The 17500-nt window shown below is 45.8% G+C and overlaps 1 protein-coding gene across 1 annotated transcript in view; it reads left to right on the top strand.

Annotated features, from left to right (window-relative positions):
• The window catches only part of LOC122808922 (thrombospondin type-1 domain-containing protein 4-like), a 2399573-nt gene that overhangs the window by 855940 nt on the left and 1526133 nt on the right, over positions 1–17500 (top strand). The window lies entirely within an intron of this gene.

The raw sequence follows: 17500 nt of genomic DNA, 5'->3' as shown, positions 1-17500 counted from the left end.
CTACCTCTCGGATCTTTCTGCATCAATTGTAACACCATAAATTTAAATGTGTGTGCTTGCCCTTAACAGTCAAACATGTTTAGCAAGGGCACTAGTCTGCTTGTTCTTATGTATATCATTAATATGTTCAAGGACCCGTTTTTTTTAATGATCTAGCCATTTTTCCAACATAACACAGACCTGCATCACAAGATCTGTACTTCTACATGTTGCATAAAGCTTCACTGTATATTTCACATGAGTATCGGGATGTACAAAAGAGTCTCATCTTAAAGTATATCTACATGCACTGCAAGAATAACAGGGAAAAGTGCCATTATGTACAGATATATTCTAGTATTTTCTAGTTGTTTGATAACATAACTGGTGCTTAAGTAATTTACTGTTTTTTAAACTAAGTCTTGGTCGATTGCCATCAAAACTCCTAATTTTATCATCAGTTAGCAAGATCGACCAAGTTTTCCTAATATCACAATCCAACGTATATGTTCTACACACTAGTTGTTCACTAACATGTTTTCAGTTTCCCAATAGGCCAAAACTGTGTTTGCATAACTGTTGGCACATACTGTGCCCATTGAGATGCCAAGCTTTTGTAAGTAGAATTCTTCAAACTTAAAAACATTATTTTCTAATACTAATACAAGTAAAGAGCACAGAAGACCGATTAAATCATTAGAGTGTCCACTATTTCTAGTTAGAGGATAATGAAATCACCCCAATATCATTGGGTATCACATTAAATAGGGAGCACACATCAAGAGTAATGAAATAACATTCAGAAATATCTCCAGAATCATGTACCTATTCCACAAGCATTTGTAAAAACTGTTTTGTATCCTTCAAAACAGAAGGTACTCTGATTGTTATGGGCAAGCACATATATTTAAATTTATGGTGTTTCGACTGATGCAGAAAGATCTGAGAGGTGGAGTTTTTGTTAATAATACAGAATCTGCTGAACTAAGGTGGATCATAATGTTGCAAGCTGATAAGCGCTTTGGTCTAAATGATGTAGTGCCATTAAACTGGCACTTAAGTCATGTGATTTATTTCATTGATTGTATTATATATATATGGTATTTGAACTGAGCTGTGTATTGTAGTCTGATGAAGAGCCTTTGCTGGGCGAGAAACAGCTTACCTATATTATATTAAATTCGCTTTGTTTTAGCTGTGTTGGTCGGTTACATTTTATTTTCATATAGCTTTGTTGTTACTGACCTGCCTTTATCCATGTTGCTGCTGTTTGTTGTAACTCAGAAAAAAGGAAGCTTCTAAGAAAATGAGTCACCCAAGAGGTCCCTCAGACCAGGGAGGATCTGGAATTTACCCAAGTTTCTTTTTAGTGCCAAAGAAAAATGGTGACCTTAGGCCAATTTTGGACCTAAACCGCTTGAACAAGTTTATGAAGCAGACAAAATTCTGGATGGTCATGGTTCAGTCCATTCATCCCTTACTGAGGAAGAATGATCGGATGTGCTTGACAGGTCTTCAGGATACATACTACCACATAAAGATGGAGAGATGCTCCAGGAAGTACCTTTGCTTTCGGCTGGGAGGCAGTCCTTTCCAGATGTTCTTCGTGTTTCACTGTTGCAGTCATCACATTTGGGTTATCCTTGCCAGGGTAGCCCTCGGCCAGCCCGAATACCAGAGGCTTAGCATTTCTGCGTCGGTTGCTGTCGCTTCAGGACTGACATCAGGTCGTTAGTTGTATGACGTAAGGCAGCTGACGCCATTACACCAGTCTTTCTTACCATAGAGCCCGAAGCAGAAGCAGTTCGCGCGAGTGCCAGTCAGCAGCTATCTGAGTTTCGTCTACCAAATTGAAGCTGAAGTCTTCTAAAGCTAAGTACCCCGTTGGGGATCCTTTTTTCTTGCACTAACCAATGTCAGAAAGTTAACAATTGTCTTGCCTTTGGAAAGCAAATACCACACCTAGACTTTCATTCTTACTAATTCACTTCTTTAGGCCCAGACCACGACATCCCCCGCTGTCGCTTCTGTGCTTTGTTCAACACCAGAAGTTTCCATTGTCAGGCCCTTATTGTAGCTAGATATTTTCGCTTACAGTCCTCGAACTCCAATATGGCTTCGGTAAGCCATCTGACAGCAGATCTTCTGAAACAACGTAAAGATAAAGACAGAGACATACCGCACAGGTCCAAACCTACCGACGAAGCTCCCGTTAAGCTAGTAGTCAGTTCTCCGGTCCTCAGTGAGGAGCTTTCGCAGCCCCTGATGCCCATTTCTGTGGATTCGCAGGCCACTACCGAGACCCTTTTGGAGTCCGGTAAGCCTCTTCTTCAACTTAAGGATCCTGCGGTCATCTCTACCTTGGATGGGTCTGGAGCCACTGAGCAAGCACCGGCTTCCAAGGAACTCATTCGCACTACCGATTCTCGACACAAACCAATGTCTTCTTTCGGGATTACCGTTCTTTCGAAAACGACAGTTTCTTAGGCCTAGGGTACGAACCACACCCAAGAAACCAACGACCACATCTCAGGCACCTGCTTCCTTTCCTCAGTCTCAAATGCTTAGAATGGTGGAAGACCTTATGCTGATCAGGGGAAGCCAAGCTACCCCCTCCAAAAGGAAAAGAGATCTAATCCCCTGTAGTTTTGTCTGAGCAAGAGTTTGATGATTCTGATGGATCTGAATATGAAGACTTGCAACCCCTTTCTACTTATGAGGATTCTGATGCAGAGGATTCCATCCCTTCCTTCATACCTTAAGGGAGCATTTCCAGTGGGAGAGTCAGGGAATTCTTAGATCTTCCTCAGCACAGACCCTTAGCCATCCCCCCAGTCCTGGATGTTGTGGAGGATGTTTTCCTGGAATCCAGCTTGACTCCTGACACCCTCCCTCCTGCACCCAGAAAACCAGACAGGTACTACAAAGTTCCTGACTCACACAAATGTCTTTTTAAAAATCCTACTGCTGACCCTGAGGTTATTTCTCAAGGGCCTAAGGAATTAAAGCACCATCTGCAAAGAATCCCACCTCCTCAGATAGGGATTCCCGAGCACTAGACAGATGGGGTAAAAAAGTATACACCTCAGCTACTCTTGCTGTCTGGGCACTAAATTGTCAGTTCCATATGCTAAAATTTCAGCAGCGTACCCTGGAATTCCTCAAACAAAAAATGTCTTCCTTTCCTGCTTGTGCAGAATCTAAAGAGTTACAAGAGTTAATGCATTCTGCAAGTCAAGTAACTAAACACATCTTGCACTGTGGTTTTGATGCCCTAGAAGCTTCTTGCAGGGCAGCAGTCACCGGATCTGTCATTATAAGGCATGCATGGCTTAGGAGCAGCCCTTGGCAGATCATGTCACATCTAAATTGTTAGATGCCCCCTTGCACAAAGACAACTTATTTGGCATCAAGGCAAAAGAGGTCTTAAAGATGGATGAAAAAGCAAAATCTATGCAGACAGTTAAGGATTATTTACAGGTCCAACCACTCAGGTTCAGCAGACATTGTCCCACCAAACATTGATCCTTTCCTGCTCCCTCTAAGCTAGTTCAGCCCAGACCCCGGAGAACCAGACCCCCTGGCAACAGCCACAGGGAATGCAGAGATCAAAGCAGTAAACCAACTCCACTTCAAAACCAGGGAGTTCTAAGTTACCCCCCTTATGGTAAGAACTCACAATGACTCATCTCCACCCCCTCTCTGTGCCCACCTTCACTTACCCCTAGGAGGAAAACTCTTCTTTCACGCAAGCACCTGGGCCACCATTACCAACGACCATTGGGTTCTCAACATAGTGTCCCAGGGATACAAATTGTGTTTCCACACCCTTCCAACCCCAAAAGGGTTCCCAGATCTACCTCCAAATCAGTGGACAAAGGCACAAAAGCAAGTCCTTTCCCTACTCTCTATGAGGGCAGTAGCGCATGTTCCTGCAGAACAGAAAGGCCAAAGTTTCTACTCCAGACTTTTTCTGGTACCCACAAAAGAGGGCACCTGGCACCCCATCCTCGATCTATCCATTCTAAACACCTTCCCGGTGATCCTAAAATTCAAAATGCTCAACCTCTAGGAGCTGCTACCCGTGCTCTCCAAGGATGCTTGGCTAGCCACCCTGGATCTAAAAGAGGCCTACCTCCACATTCCTTTCAGGGAATCTTGCAGGAAATATCTCTGTTTCAGGGCAGGATCTCAGCGCTTTCAGTTCTCTGCGCTTCCCTTTGGCTTATCTACTGCTTCCAAAGTTTTCACAAAATGTCTGGCTTCGGCCATTGCCTTCTGCAGACAAAGGAATATCCAGATTTACCCATACTTGGACAACTGCCTAATTCAGGCAGATAGCCAGGAAAAGCTGCTCAAGAACCTGGCCTCTGTAAAGTCCCTGCTAATGTCCCTAGGGTACACTATAAATGAAAAGAAATCCAAGCAGGTGCCCACCCAAAGGATTATATTCCTGGGAGCAAACCTGGACACAGCATCCCAGATGGGATTCCTTAGACCAGAAAAGCTAATTTTCCTGACAGCTTACTGCTCTCAACTAGCCACCATACCCCAACCTTCTGCAAGGAAAATCCTGCAACCTCTGGGGTTCATGGCATCTTGCATACTACTCATTCCATATGCCAGACTGCATATGAGGAAACTTCAGTGGTACCTAAAAAGCCTTTGAAGTCAACACTGTCAAGACCTGGAGACTTTTATACCTATAATTCCTTGCCTCAAAAAAGATTTCCTTTGATGGGCAACAGCATGCTCCCACAACAAAGGGACTACCTTTCTCACCAACCCCTGCTGCCCAGATCCTCACCAGAGACGCATCAGACTATGCCTGGGATGCATATCTGGATGGTAGGTGCATACAGGGCCAATGGAGCCCACAGCAAATCCATCTGCACATCAACCAAAAGAGATGAAGGCTGTCCAGCATGCCTTGATAGCTTTCAAGCCACTTCTCTCCCTAGGGGCTCTCCTGATCAAAACAGACAACATCACTGTGATGTGGTATATCAACAAGCAGGGAGTGACTCGCTCCTACCCTCTATGCAGGCTGGCCATGACCCTGTGGCGCACAGCCTCTGCCATGCAACTCCATCTGCTAGCACAATTCCTACCAGGTTCTCTCAACTCTCTGGCAGACCAATTAAACAGAAATCTTCTGGACCCACACAAGTGACAGCTCAACAGAAAATCCTTCACCCTAATAACTCAGAATTGGGGCACCCCGAAGGTTGACCTCCTTGCCTCCCACACCAACCATCAGCTCAGCAAATTCTGCACCAGGGAGCATCACTGCATGGCTTGGAAAGTGGACGCCCTGTCCTTCCCCTGGGTCAATCTATCAGTCTATGCCTTTCCTCCACTACCTCTCATCCCCAGGGTACTGCTCAAGATAAAGGAGGAAAAACCAAGGACAATCCTTATAGCTCCAGACTGGCCCCGCCAGCAGTGGTACCCCTTGCTGCGCAGCCTGTCCCCTCTGCCACCATGGCATCTTCCTCAGATTCCAAGCCTCCTGACCCAGAGGGAAGGGGAATTTATGCATCCCCAATTGCAGACACTCATTTTGGCAGCTTGGCATATTCCCTAACCCCCAATCAATCTGCCAACCTCAGTAAACAGGTTCTAGATGTTAAACGTGAGGCCAGACACCCTAGCACTAGAAAAGTCTTATGCCGACAAATGGAAAAAGTTCTGCGCCTGGATTCAAGCTAAGGGAGCCAACACGGCACAGCCCTCCCTCCCTCTCATCCTGGGTTACTTAGCTGACCTACTACACAGTGGCCTCTCTTTTTCCTCTATAAAAATTCATGCCTCTGCTATCTCTGCTCATTTTCCCACTGAGCAGCCTCTTTCCTCACACCCTTTGATCAAACAGTTCCCTCAAAAAACTACAACTTTACTCCATCGCATATCGCCTACTCAGGGGCGATCTCTGCCTAACATACAAAGCTATGTCAAACCCAGAGCTGTTGGACATGCTCCACTTAAAGAAATCCCAATCCCTCCGAGCTACATGCTCTAGGGACCTAAACCTTGTCACCACAATAAACAGAACATGCTGGAGGGATAGATTCCTGTCCCAGAGACTTCCTATACTCTGGAACAGACTACCTATCTATGTCAAACAGAGCTCCTCATTAGCACTCTTCATGAAAAATCTTGATGATTGGATGGGAAATGGGAAATTCACCCCGGGGATCACTTCTGTGGCTCTGCTCGACAGGGGCACAGGAAAATAATTTTCTTGGGTGGCGAAAGCCAGGGTACATTTTTTGGCTAGGCTTGTATGGGCCCTAGGGCCAATAGCCTAGTACCTACCTATGAACCTATGAACCTATGAAAGAGGGGCTAACAACTTGAGACCACCCAGAAGAGCACCAACCCCAGCTTGGGACCTTAACTTTGTGTTGGGGAAGCTCACCCTTACCCCTTTCGAACCAGCTTCTTTTGCAGAGCTAAAATTTCTCTCCTGGAAGACAGCTTTCCTGCTGGCCATCACTTCAGCCAGAGGATTCTCCGTGCTGCATGCACTCATGGCTATGGAACCCTTCATCATCTTCCATGGTGACAGGGTGTCCCTCAGGACTAACCCATCCTTCATGCCCAAGATGGTGTCCAGTGTGGCTCTCAACCAATCCATTCATTTGCCCACCTTTTTTCCTAATCCCCAGAACAAGGGTGAAAGTATTCTGCACTCTCTAAATGTGCACAGACAGCTCAGATTCTACCTAGACAAGGACAGTCCTTCAGAAAGTCTGATCAATTGCTGGTTAGCTTTGCTACTGGAGCAGAAGGCAAAGCCATCTCCAAACAAACCATTTCCAAATGGATAACACACTGCATCCATTTCTGCTACAAACAACATGGAAACCCTCCCACAAAGGGGGTCAGAACTCACTCTACCAGGGCGGCCTCCACCTCTACAGCTTTCCTCAGAGGAGTCCCCACCAGGAACATCCTGGAGGCTGCCACCTGGACATCTGTTCACACTTTTACCAAACATTACCACCTGCATCTCTTCTCCAAATCCAGGGCGGTGTTTGCCTCTGCAGTCTTGCAAGGCATCCTAGCCAGCCCATAGATGTTCTTCGTGTTTCACTGTTGCAGTCATCACATTTGGGTAATCTGCCAGCAGGTAGCCCTCAGCCGGCCTGAATACCAGAGTCTTGGGATTTCTGCGTTGGATGCTGTCACTTCTTCCATGACGTCAGATCGTCAGGGGTATAAAACATGCAGCTGACACCATTACATCAGCTTTTCTTACCGTGCAGTGTCCGAAGCAGAAGCAGTTTGCAAGTGCCGGTCGGCCACCTCCTGAAATTTTTGTTTTTTGAGTTGCAGACCTGAAGTCTTCTTAAAGATAAGTACCTTGTTGGGGATTCTTTTTTCTTGCTCTAACCGATGTCAGAAAAAGTTCATAATTGTCTTGCTTGTGGAAAGCAAATACCTCACAGAGATTTTTATTCTTACTGCATCACCTGTTTAGGCTCAAAAACAAGTTTCAGCCCTCATGGACATGAGGGCCATTGAGCGAGTGCCACAGCAAGGCAGGGACTAAGATTTTACTCAAGACTCTTCTTGGGTGCCCAGAAAGGACAATGGATGGAGACCAATACTGGACCTGTCTGTTCTAAACACATTTCTGGATATTCCAAAATTCAAAATGTTGACATTGCAGCAGCTTCTGCCCATGCTGGGCAAGAAGGCATGTCTTGTGACTTTAGACCTAAAAGAGGCATACCTGCATGTCTCAATCAGACATTCATGCATAAGATACCTCAGATTCATAGCTGGCTCAATGCACTACCAATTCTCTGCACTGCCCTTTGGCTTATCTACTGTGCCCAGGGTCTTCACGAAATGCCTGGCACCAGTAATTGCATTTTGCAGACAAAGAGGAATACAAATTTATCCTTACTTGGACGGTTGCCTTATTCAAGCAGAGAACAAAGACATTCTACTACAGCATCTGGTGTTTGTAAAAAGAATACTAACATGCCTAGGGTACACAGAAAATGAAAAGAAATCAAAACTAATAATCTCACAAGAGATAATATTCCTGGGTGCAAGCTTAAATACAACTGCCCAGATGGCTTATCTCATGCCAGACAAACAAAGACAACTGACTACTTATTTCGAAATGTTGGCAACAAAGACCCAGTTATCTGCAAGGAAAATTCTGCAGGCTTTGGGCTTCATGGCATCCTGCATACTGCTAAGTCCATATGCAAGCTGCATATGAGGAAACTACAATGGTATCTAAAAAGTGTTTGGACTCAACATTGCCACAGCCTGGAAACAGTAATTACCATCATTCCCTGCCTGCAACAGGAGTTTCGATGGTGGGCAGAGCCCTGTCACCATAACAAGGGACAGCCTTTCACTTTACCCACAGCCAGGCAGACATTAACAACAGATGCATCAGATTATGCCTGGGGGGGCCCATATGGCAGGAAGATGTATTCAGGGCACATGGTCCGCAAGCCAAATGCATCTACATATCAATCAAAAAGAGATGCTAGCTGTTCAAAATGCCTTGACAGCCTTCAAGGATCTACTTCATCCAGGACAACTATTGATAAAGACGGACAATACTACAGTCATGTGGTACATAAACAAGCAGGGAGGCACACATTCCTACCCCCTCTGCAGACTAGCCATGACTTTGTGGGACACAGCCTTGACTTACCAAGTACATCTGCAATCACAATACCTGCCAGGAAGGATAAATTCTCTGGCAGATGAACTAAGCAGAAACCTAGTGGATCCCCACGAGTGGAAATTGAATCCACAAGTCTTCAGCATGATAACAAGGAAATGGGGATGCCCAGACATAGACATCTTTGCCTCGCCTCACAACTGCCAGCTACAGAAATTCTGCACAAGGACTTATCACAAGCTAGCATGGAAAGTGGACGCTCTATCTTTCAGCTGGAGAAACTTAACAGTTTATGCCTTTCCCCCACTGCCTCTCCTCCCCAAGGTACTCCTAAAGGTCAGACAAGAGAAGCCAAAAATGATACTGATTGCCCTAGACTTGACCCCGCCAGCACTGGTACCTAATCCTAATGAGCTTGTCTCAATGCCCAGCCTGGACATTGCCTCAAATTTCTCACTTATTGACTCAACAAAACAGTCAGATCCTGCACAGCCAACTCAGGACCTTAAACCTGGCAGCATGGCGGATAATGTAACCATTCAAAACACGCCTCTGTCTAAAGCAGTGATGGATGTTATTTTGGAGGCAAGGAGGCCTAGCACCAGAAAATCTTATGCAGAAAAATGGAAGAGATTCTGTGCTTGGAACCAGGCACAAGGAATTGACACAAGTGTACCAAATATTCCTCAGATTTTACAATACTTAACTGAGATGCTGGACAAAGGCCTATCCTTTTCCTCTGTTAAGATTCATGCCTCTGCCATTTCAGCTCACTACAATACAGAACCACCTCTATTCTCTCATCCATTACTAAGGCAGTACCTCAGAGGGGCCAAAAACATAAGACCCCTAAGGAGAGCACCAATACCTGCATGGGACCTCAATTATGTCTTGGAAAAACTCACAATGCCTCCTTTTGAACCAGCCTCTACAGCTGATATAAAATACTTATCTTGGAAAACAGCTTTGCTCCTAGCAATAACCTCTGCAAGACGAGTCTCAGAGTTACAGGCACTCATGGCTGTGGAACCCTTTATCATTTTCCATCAGGACAGGGTTTCTCTGAGGACAAACCTGACATTTATGCCTGAGGTAGTGTCCAGTGTGACCCTGAATCAAACAATTAATTTGCCTACCTTTTATCCAAACCCACAGAATAAGGGTGAGAGACTTCTGCATTCTTTGGACATTCACAGGCAGCTATGTTTCTACTTGGACAGAACCAAAGCTTTCAGAAAAACTGAACAACTTCTAGTGGCATATGCTGCAGGATCACAAGGAAAGGCTGTCTCAAAGCAGACTATTTCAAAATGGATAGGCCACTGCATTCGTTTCTGCTATTCACAGCATGGCAAATCAGTGCTTAAGGGCATTAGGCCACATTCAACCAGAGCAGCAGCCACTTCAGCAGCCTTCCTCAGAGGAGTACCAACCAAAGACATCTTAGAGGCTGCAACTTGGAGTTCAGTGCACACTTTTACAAAGCACTATCACTTACCTCTCTACTCTAAATCTAGAGCAGGCTTTGCCTCTGCAGTTCTGCAAGGCCTCATTGCCTCTCCTAATCCTATTTAGCCCCAGCCGGCCAACCATAGCTTTGGGATTCAACCCAATTGTAATGACTACAACAGTGAAACACAATGAACATAGTACAGTTGTGTACCTACCATAACTGTAGATGTTCGAGTGTATTCACTGTTCCAGTCCAGATTACCCACCCACCATCCCCCTTCACTTTGCTGGGTCTAATCTGTACTTCTCTATTCTATACAACCTATGTGGTGTATTTGCTTGTAGATGAAGGTAGAGTTTTACTTTACTGCATGCATGTTTATTGGCATAAATTAGCCTACCCTTTTGAGGGCACCTGACATCTGGGGCAAGAAAAACTGAAGAAAATGGCGTCGGCTGCATCTTTTATACCCCTGCCGCACTGATGTCAGGGAGGAGGCAACAGCAACCGACGCCGGACCAGGACTTTGGAATTCAGGCCGACTGAGCGTAGCCTGCCAGCAGGATAACCCAATTGTAATGACCGCATCAGTGAATACACTCAAACATCTACATTTATGGTAGGTACACAACTGTACTTTATACCCCCTGTCCTGGATATTGTAGATGATGTCTTCATGGAGTCCAGTCTTACTCCTGATTCTTTATCACCAGCTCTTAGAAAGCCTGACAGGTACTGCAGAGTACCTGACTCCCACAAATTTCTCTTTAAGAATCCCACTGCGGATACAGAGACCTTTTCCCAGGGTCTTAAGGTATTAAGGCCACTACAGCCAAAAACCCTACCCCTTCGGACAGAGATTCTAGAGCTTTATACAGATGGGGTATGAAGGTATACAACTCTGCAGCTATTGCCGTAAGGGCTTTAAATTGCCAGTTTCACATTTTGAAGTATCAGCAGCATATCATGGAATTAATTAAACAGAAAATGTTGCTTCCAGATTGTGCAGAGAATAAAGAGTTACAAGAGTTAATGCATTCTGCAAACCAAGTTAGTAAACATACTTTGCAGGGTGGTTTTGATGCCTTAGAAGCATCTTGCAGGGCTGCTGTCACTGGGTCTGTACTGAGAAGGCATGCATGGCTGAAGGAACAAATCCTGCCAGACCATGTCAAAGCAAAATTGCTAGATCTTCCATTGAACCAGGAACGCTTGTTTGGCACAAAAGCAGAAGAAGTTCTTAAAAAGATGGAGGAAAAAGCTAAATCTATACAATCTGTTACAGATTTCTTACAGTACAGCCATCTAGATTCAGTAGGCATTGGCCTTCTAAAAACTGGTCCTTTCCAGTCCCTCCCAGCCCTTCTCAGTCCGAACCCAGGGGCAAAAGACCACCAAGACTACAGTCTCAGGGTATGCAGAGATGTAAGCAATGGAGAGCTCCCACCTCTAAAACCAGGAGTGGTAAGCCACCCCCTTATGGAAAAAGTTCACAATGACTTATCTATCGTTCTTCCTAGCCATGCCCAAGTACTTGCACCCCTAGGAGGAAAACTCGCCCTGCATGCTAAAAAATGGGATGTCCATTACCCAGGACCAATGGGTCCTAAGCATTGTATCCCAGGGATACAGATTCTACTTCCACTCACTGCTAACCCCAAGTTGGGTGCCAGACCTTCCTCCAAACCAGTGGGCAGAGGCTCAAAAGCAATTACTTTCTCTTCTCAGTACCAGGGTTATTCAACCTGTTACAACAGAGCAGAGGGGACAGGGTTTCTATTCCAGACTGTTACTGGTGCCCTAGGAAAGAGAACTCATGGCACCCTATCTTGGATCTATCCATTCTGAACACCTGTCTGGGGGTCCCAAAATTCAAAAGGGCTTACACTACAACATCTGCTTCCTATGCAAGCCAAGGACTCCTGGCTAGTCACCCTAGACTTAAAAGAAGCTTATCTGCACATCCCCATAAGGGAATCTTGCAGGAAATATCTACGTTTCAGGGAAGACTCTATGCGCTATCAGTAATCTGCACTTCCCTTTGGCTTATCTACTGCGCCCAGGGTATTCTCAAAGTTCCTGGCTCCAGCCATTGTATACTGCAGGCAGAGAAATATTCAAATTTACTCATACTTGGATGATGGCCTGATTCAGGCGGATAGTCAGGAATTGCTACTTCAGCATGTGGCATCCTTAAAGAGACTTTTAACTTCTCTGGGTACACCATCAACGAAAAGAATTCACATCTGGTGCCCAGCCAAAAGATTGTATTCCTGGGAGCAAGCTTGCACACACCTTTCCAGATGACATTCCTCACTCCAGAAAAGCAGGTTAATTTGACAAACCACTTCAAACTAATGGCCTCCAAGACCCAGCTGTCTACAAGAAAAATACTGCAAGTCCTAGGTTTCATGGCCTCATGCATTCTGCTAATTCCATATGCAAGATTGCATATGAGGAAACTTCAGTGGTACTTAAAAAGTCTCTGGTGTCAACTCTGTCAGGACTTGGAAACACTGATTCCTATCATTCTTTGTCTAATGGCAGAGTTCCTTTGGTGGGCAGAGGCTTGCAACCACAACAAGGGACTTCCTTTCCCCTTCGCCACCCAAACCCTGTCAACAGACACATCAGACTATGCATGGGGGGCTTAAATGGCAGGCAAATGCATTCAAGCCAAGTGGAGCCCAGGACAAATTCACCTGCATATCAATCAAAAAAAAAAAAAAGAAATGTTAGCTGTACAGAATACTCTTGACAGCCTTCAAATACCTTTTCCTGCCAGGACAACTCTTGATAAAGACAGACAACACCACAGTTATGTTGTACATAAAAAAGCAGGGGCAAACTAATTCCTACCAATTCTGCAGGTTAGACATGGCCCTGTGGAACACAGCCTTGAGCAACCAAGTGCACCTGCAAGCTCAATTCCTGCCAGGCAAACAAAATACACGGGCAGACAACATAAGCAGAAAGCTACTGGACCCACACGAGTGGAAACTGGAACCAATCTCATTCAAACTTCTAATCAACAGGTGGGGGACACCAGAGGTGGACCTCTTTGCCTCCCCCCAAAACCATCAATTGAGCAAACTTTGTACCAGAAATCCCCACAGCCAATCATGGCGAGTGGATGCCCTATCCCTTACATGGGAAAAATCTGTCAAATTATGCCTTTCCCCCTCTGCACCTCCTCTCAAAAGTACTACTCAAGATCAAGCAGGACAGATCAAGGACAATCCTTATTGCACCAGACTGGCCACGCCAGCACTGGTACCCACTCGTATGCAGTCTGACAGCAGTGCCACCCTGGCGCCTACGTCAGTCCCCCTTCCTGCTGTCACAGCAGGAGGGACAGATTTTGCATCCTCAGCTGAAAACACTGAACCTTGCAGCCTGGCTTCTTCCCTGAACACAACACCAGCAATCCTCAGCTAACAGGTGCTGGACGTCATCCTTGAGGCCAGAAGGCCTAGGACTAGGAAATCCTATTCAGAAAAATGGAAAAGATATGTTCTTGGAGCCAGTCCCTAGGGAAGGGCACAGCCGTGCCCTCCTTACCTCAAATTCTAGATTACCTAGCAGCTGCTCCACAAAGGCCTTTCCTTCGCATCAATTAAGATTCATGCCTCAGCCATCTCAGCTCATTACAATATGTAGCAAACAGTTCCTGAGAGGAGCTAACAATTTAAGACCCTCGAGGAGAGCTCCCACCCCTGCCTGGGACCTTTTCTTTGTACTAGAGATGCTCACGCTTCCCCCTTTTGAACCTGCTGCTAAAGCAGAGTTAAAATTCTCCTCTTGGAAAACAGCCTTACCTCTAGCCATCACTTCAGCAAGAAGAGTGTCTGAGTTACAGGCACTAATGGCTGTGGAACCCTTCAATATTTTCCAGGCTGACAGGTTTTCCATCAGGACTAACCCATCATTTATGTCCAAGGTGGCATTGTGTGGCCTTAGACCAATCCATCCATTTACCAACCTTTCCCTGACCCTCAGAATAAAGGGAGGAGGATCCTGCACTCCTTAGACGTGCACAGACAGCTCATGTTCTACCTTGACAGGACTAAGCCTTTCAGAAAATCTTACCAGCTGCTAGTCAGCTTTCCTACAGGGGCAGAGGGCAAGGCCATTGCAAAGCAAACCATTTCCAAATGGATAGCACACTGCATCCATTTCTGGTACTAACACCATGGAAAAACCTACCCCACAGGGGATCAGAACTCATTCCACTAGGGCTACCTCAACTTCTACAGCATTTCTCAGGGGAGTTCCTACCAGGGACATCCTGGAAGCTGCAATCTGGAGTTATGTACACACCTTCACCAAGCATTGCCACTTACCCGTCCTTTATAAATCCAGAACTGGATTTGCCACAACAGTCTTACAAGGCCTGCTAGTCAGCCCTAATACTTCTTGACTGCCTCCACCCTTACTCAGGTTCAGGAATCAACCCAAGTGTGATGATTGCAACAGTGAAACACGAAGAACACAGTACAGTTGTGTACATTTACCATAAATGTAGATGTTCGAGTATATTCACTGTTACAGTCCTGGTTACCCTCCCTCCAGCCCCCTGACTTTTCTAGACTTTCTACCTATCCTCATTTTGGCCATATCTTATAGCTGTGGTATTTACTTTTAACTGGAGGTGTTCCACACCATGTAATCACTTCCTTTTTGGGGGGCTCCTGACATCTGGAGCGAGAAAAACTGATGTAATGGCGTCGGCTGCATGTTTTATACCCCTGATGTCCTGACGTCATGGAAGAGGCGACGGCATCCAATGCAGAAATCCCAAGACTCTGGTATTCGGGCCGACTGAGTGCTACCTGCAGGCAGATAACCCAAGTGTGATGACTGCAACAGTGAATACACTCAAACATCTACATTTATGGTAAGTGTACACAACTGTACTTTTTTGGCAGTCATCACATTTGGGTTATCCTGCCAGGGTAGCCCTCAGTCGGCCCGAATACCAGCGACTAGTATTTTTGCGTCAGTTGCTGTCGCTCCAGGACTGACGTCAGGTCGTCAGTGGTATAAAATCTGGCAGCTGACGCAATTACATCAGTCTTTTTTGCAGAAGAGCCCGAAGCAGAAGCAGTTCGCACAAGTGCCAATCGGCCGCTACCTGAGTTTTCATTTCTGAATTGAAGTTAAAGTCTTCTAAAGCTAAGTACCCCATTGGGGATCCTTTTTTCTTGCTCTAACAAAAGTCTCTCTTTCGGCTTATCCTGGTTAGGGGTCACCACAGCGGAACTCCGGTCCACTAATGTTTGGTAGTGGATTTTTACGTGCCGAGTTACCAGCCCTGATGCACAGCCTTCAACGAAGGCACGCCCATTCACGTATGCCTCCACACAGAAGATGCTCTAGCTGAGAATCAAATGGGACAACGTCTTACTGTGAGGCGACAACGCTACCGCAACACAATTGTCTCGCCTGTGGAAAGCAAATACCACACTGAGACTTTCATTCTTACTGTATCATCTGTTTAGGCCCAGACCACGATGTCCCCCGCTGTCGCTTTTGTGCTTTGGTCAAAGCTAGAACTATACATCGTCGGGCCCTTATTGTAGCTAGATGTTTTCACTTTCAGTCCTCGAATTCTGATATGGCTTCGGTAAGCCATCCGACTACTGATCTTCAAAAAAAAAGTAAGGATAAAGACAGAGACAGACCGCACAGGTCCAAAACTGCTGATGACGCTTCCGCTAAGCTAGTCGTCAGTTGTCCAGTCCTCAGTGAGGCGCTTTTGCAGCCCCTGATGCCCGCTTCTGTGGATTCGCAGGCTGCTACCGAGACCCTTTCAGAGTCCAGTATGCAGCAAGACTCTTTGACTAAGGATCCTGTGGATGTCTCTACCTTGGATGGATCTGGAGCAGCTGAGCTAGCACCGACTTCCGAGGAAGTACTTCAAACTACCGATACTCGACACAGACCAACGACTTCTTTTGCGTTTTTGCGTCTTCAGTTCTTTCTAAAACTACCGAGTTTCTAAGGCCCAGGGTACGAACCACACCCAAAAAAACCGACTACCCAAGCTCAGGCACCTGCTTCCTTCCCTCAATCTCAAATGCTTAAAATGGCAGAAGACCTTATTATGCTTATTAGGGGAAGCCAGGCTACCCCTTCCAAAAGAAAAAGAGACTTATACAGAAAAAGAGACTTGTCTCCAGTAGTTTTATCTGGACAGGAGCCCAATGACTGATGCATCTGAATATGAAGATATGGAACCCCTCTCTAATTATGAGGATTCTGATGAAGAGGAATCCATTCCTTCTGCCTCTCCACCCAAGGATTTTTCATTTGGGGAAACCCTTCATACTTTAAGGGAGCATTTCCAATGGGACTGTCAAGACTATTCTCAGTCCAAAAAGAGACTCGGAATTCTTAGATTTACCACAGCACAGACCTTTTGGCAATGTTCTTCGTGTTTCACTGTTGCGCTCATTACATTTGGGTTATCTGCTTGCAGTAGCACTCAGTCGGCCTGATTAACAAAGTCTTGGGTCCTGTGTCAGTTGCTGTCCCTTCTTCCATGACGTCAGGGGTATAAAACTTGCAGCTGACACCATTACATCAGTCTTTCTTGCTGTGCCCGAACCAGAAGCAGTTCACAAGTGCCAGTCGGCCGACTAGTTTGCAAGTGCTGGTCGGCCGACTCCTGAAATTTTCGTTTTCGAGTTTCGGAACCGACATCCTCAACTAAAGCTAAGTACCCCATTGGGGAAACTTTATCTTGCTCTTTACCGATGTCAGTAAAAGTTAATAATTGCATTACTTGTGGAAAGCAAATACCTCACAAAGATTTTCATTCCTACTGTATTCCTTGCCTAGGCCCTGACCACAGTGTACCTTGCTGTTGGTTTTGTGCTTTAATCAGCACACTATCCGTCGTCGGTATAGTTTCGCCTCTAAATATTTCGGCTCTCGGTTTAATTATCCAGAAATGTAGTTGGTTAGCCATCCGACTACCAGGATTCCGAAAAAATGCAAAGATAAAGACAGAGACAGGCCGCCGGGGTCCAAAGCTGCCGACGATGCTTCTCCTAAGCCAGTTGCCAGTTCACCAATACTCCGTGAGGTGCTTTCGCATCCCCTGATACCCGCTACTTCTGATTCGCAGGCCTCTTACTGAGACCCATTCGGAGTCTGGTATGCCGCGAGATGCTTCAACTGTAGAACCTGTGGATGTCTCTACCTTGGATGGGTCCGGAGCCGCTGTGCAGACACCGGCTTCCGACGGTGTATTCAGGCCTACGGACTTGCATATTAAACCGACGCCTCCATCTTCATTTAGGCCTAAATCTCTAACCATGCCTAAGAAACCAACGCCCAGGCCACATGCTCAGACCTCTATGCCTAAAAAACAAATGATAAGAATGGCTGAAGATCTTATAACT

Source organism: Protopterus annectens, chromosome 8.part0 (assembly GCF_019279795.1).
Source record: "Protopterus annectens isolate FY-2018-M chromosome 8.part0, PAN1.0, whole genome shotgun sequence".
Taxonomy (NCBI): domain Eukaryota; kingdom Metazoa; phylum Chordata; order Ceratodontiformes; family Protopteridae; genus Protopterus; species Protopterus annectens.
This window is presented reverse-complemented; position numbering and strand designations above follow the sequence as displayed.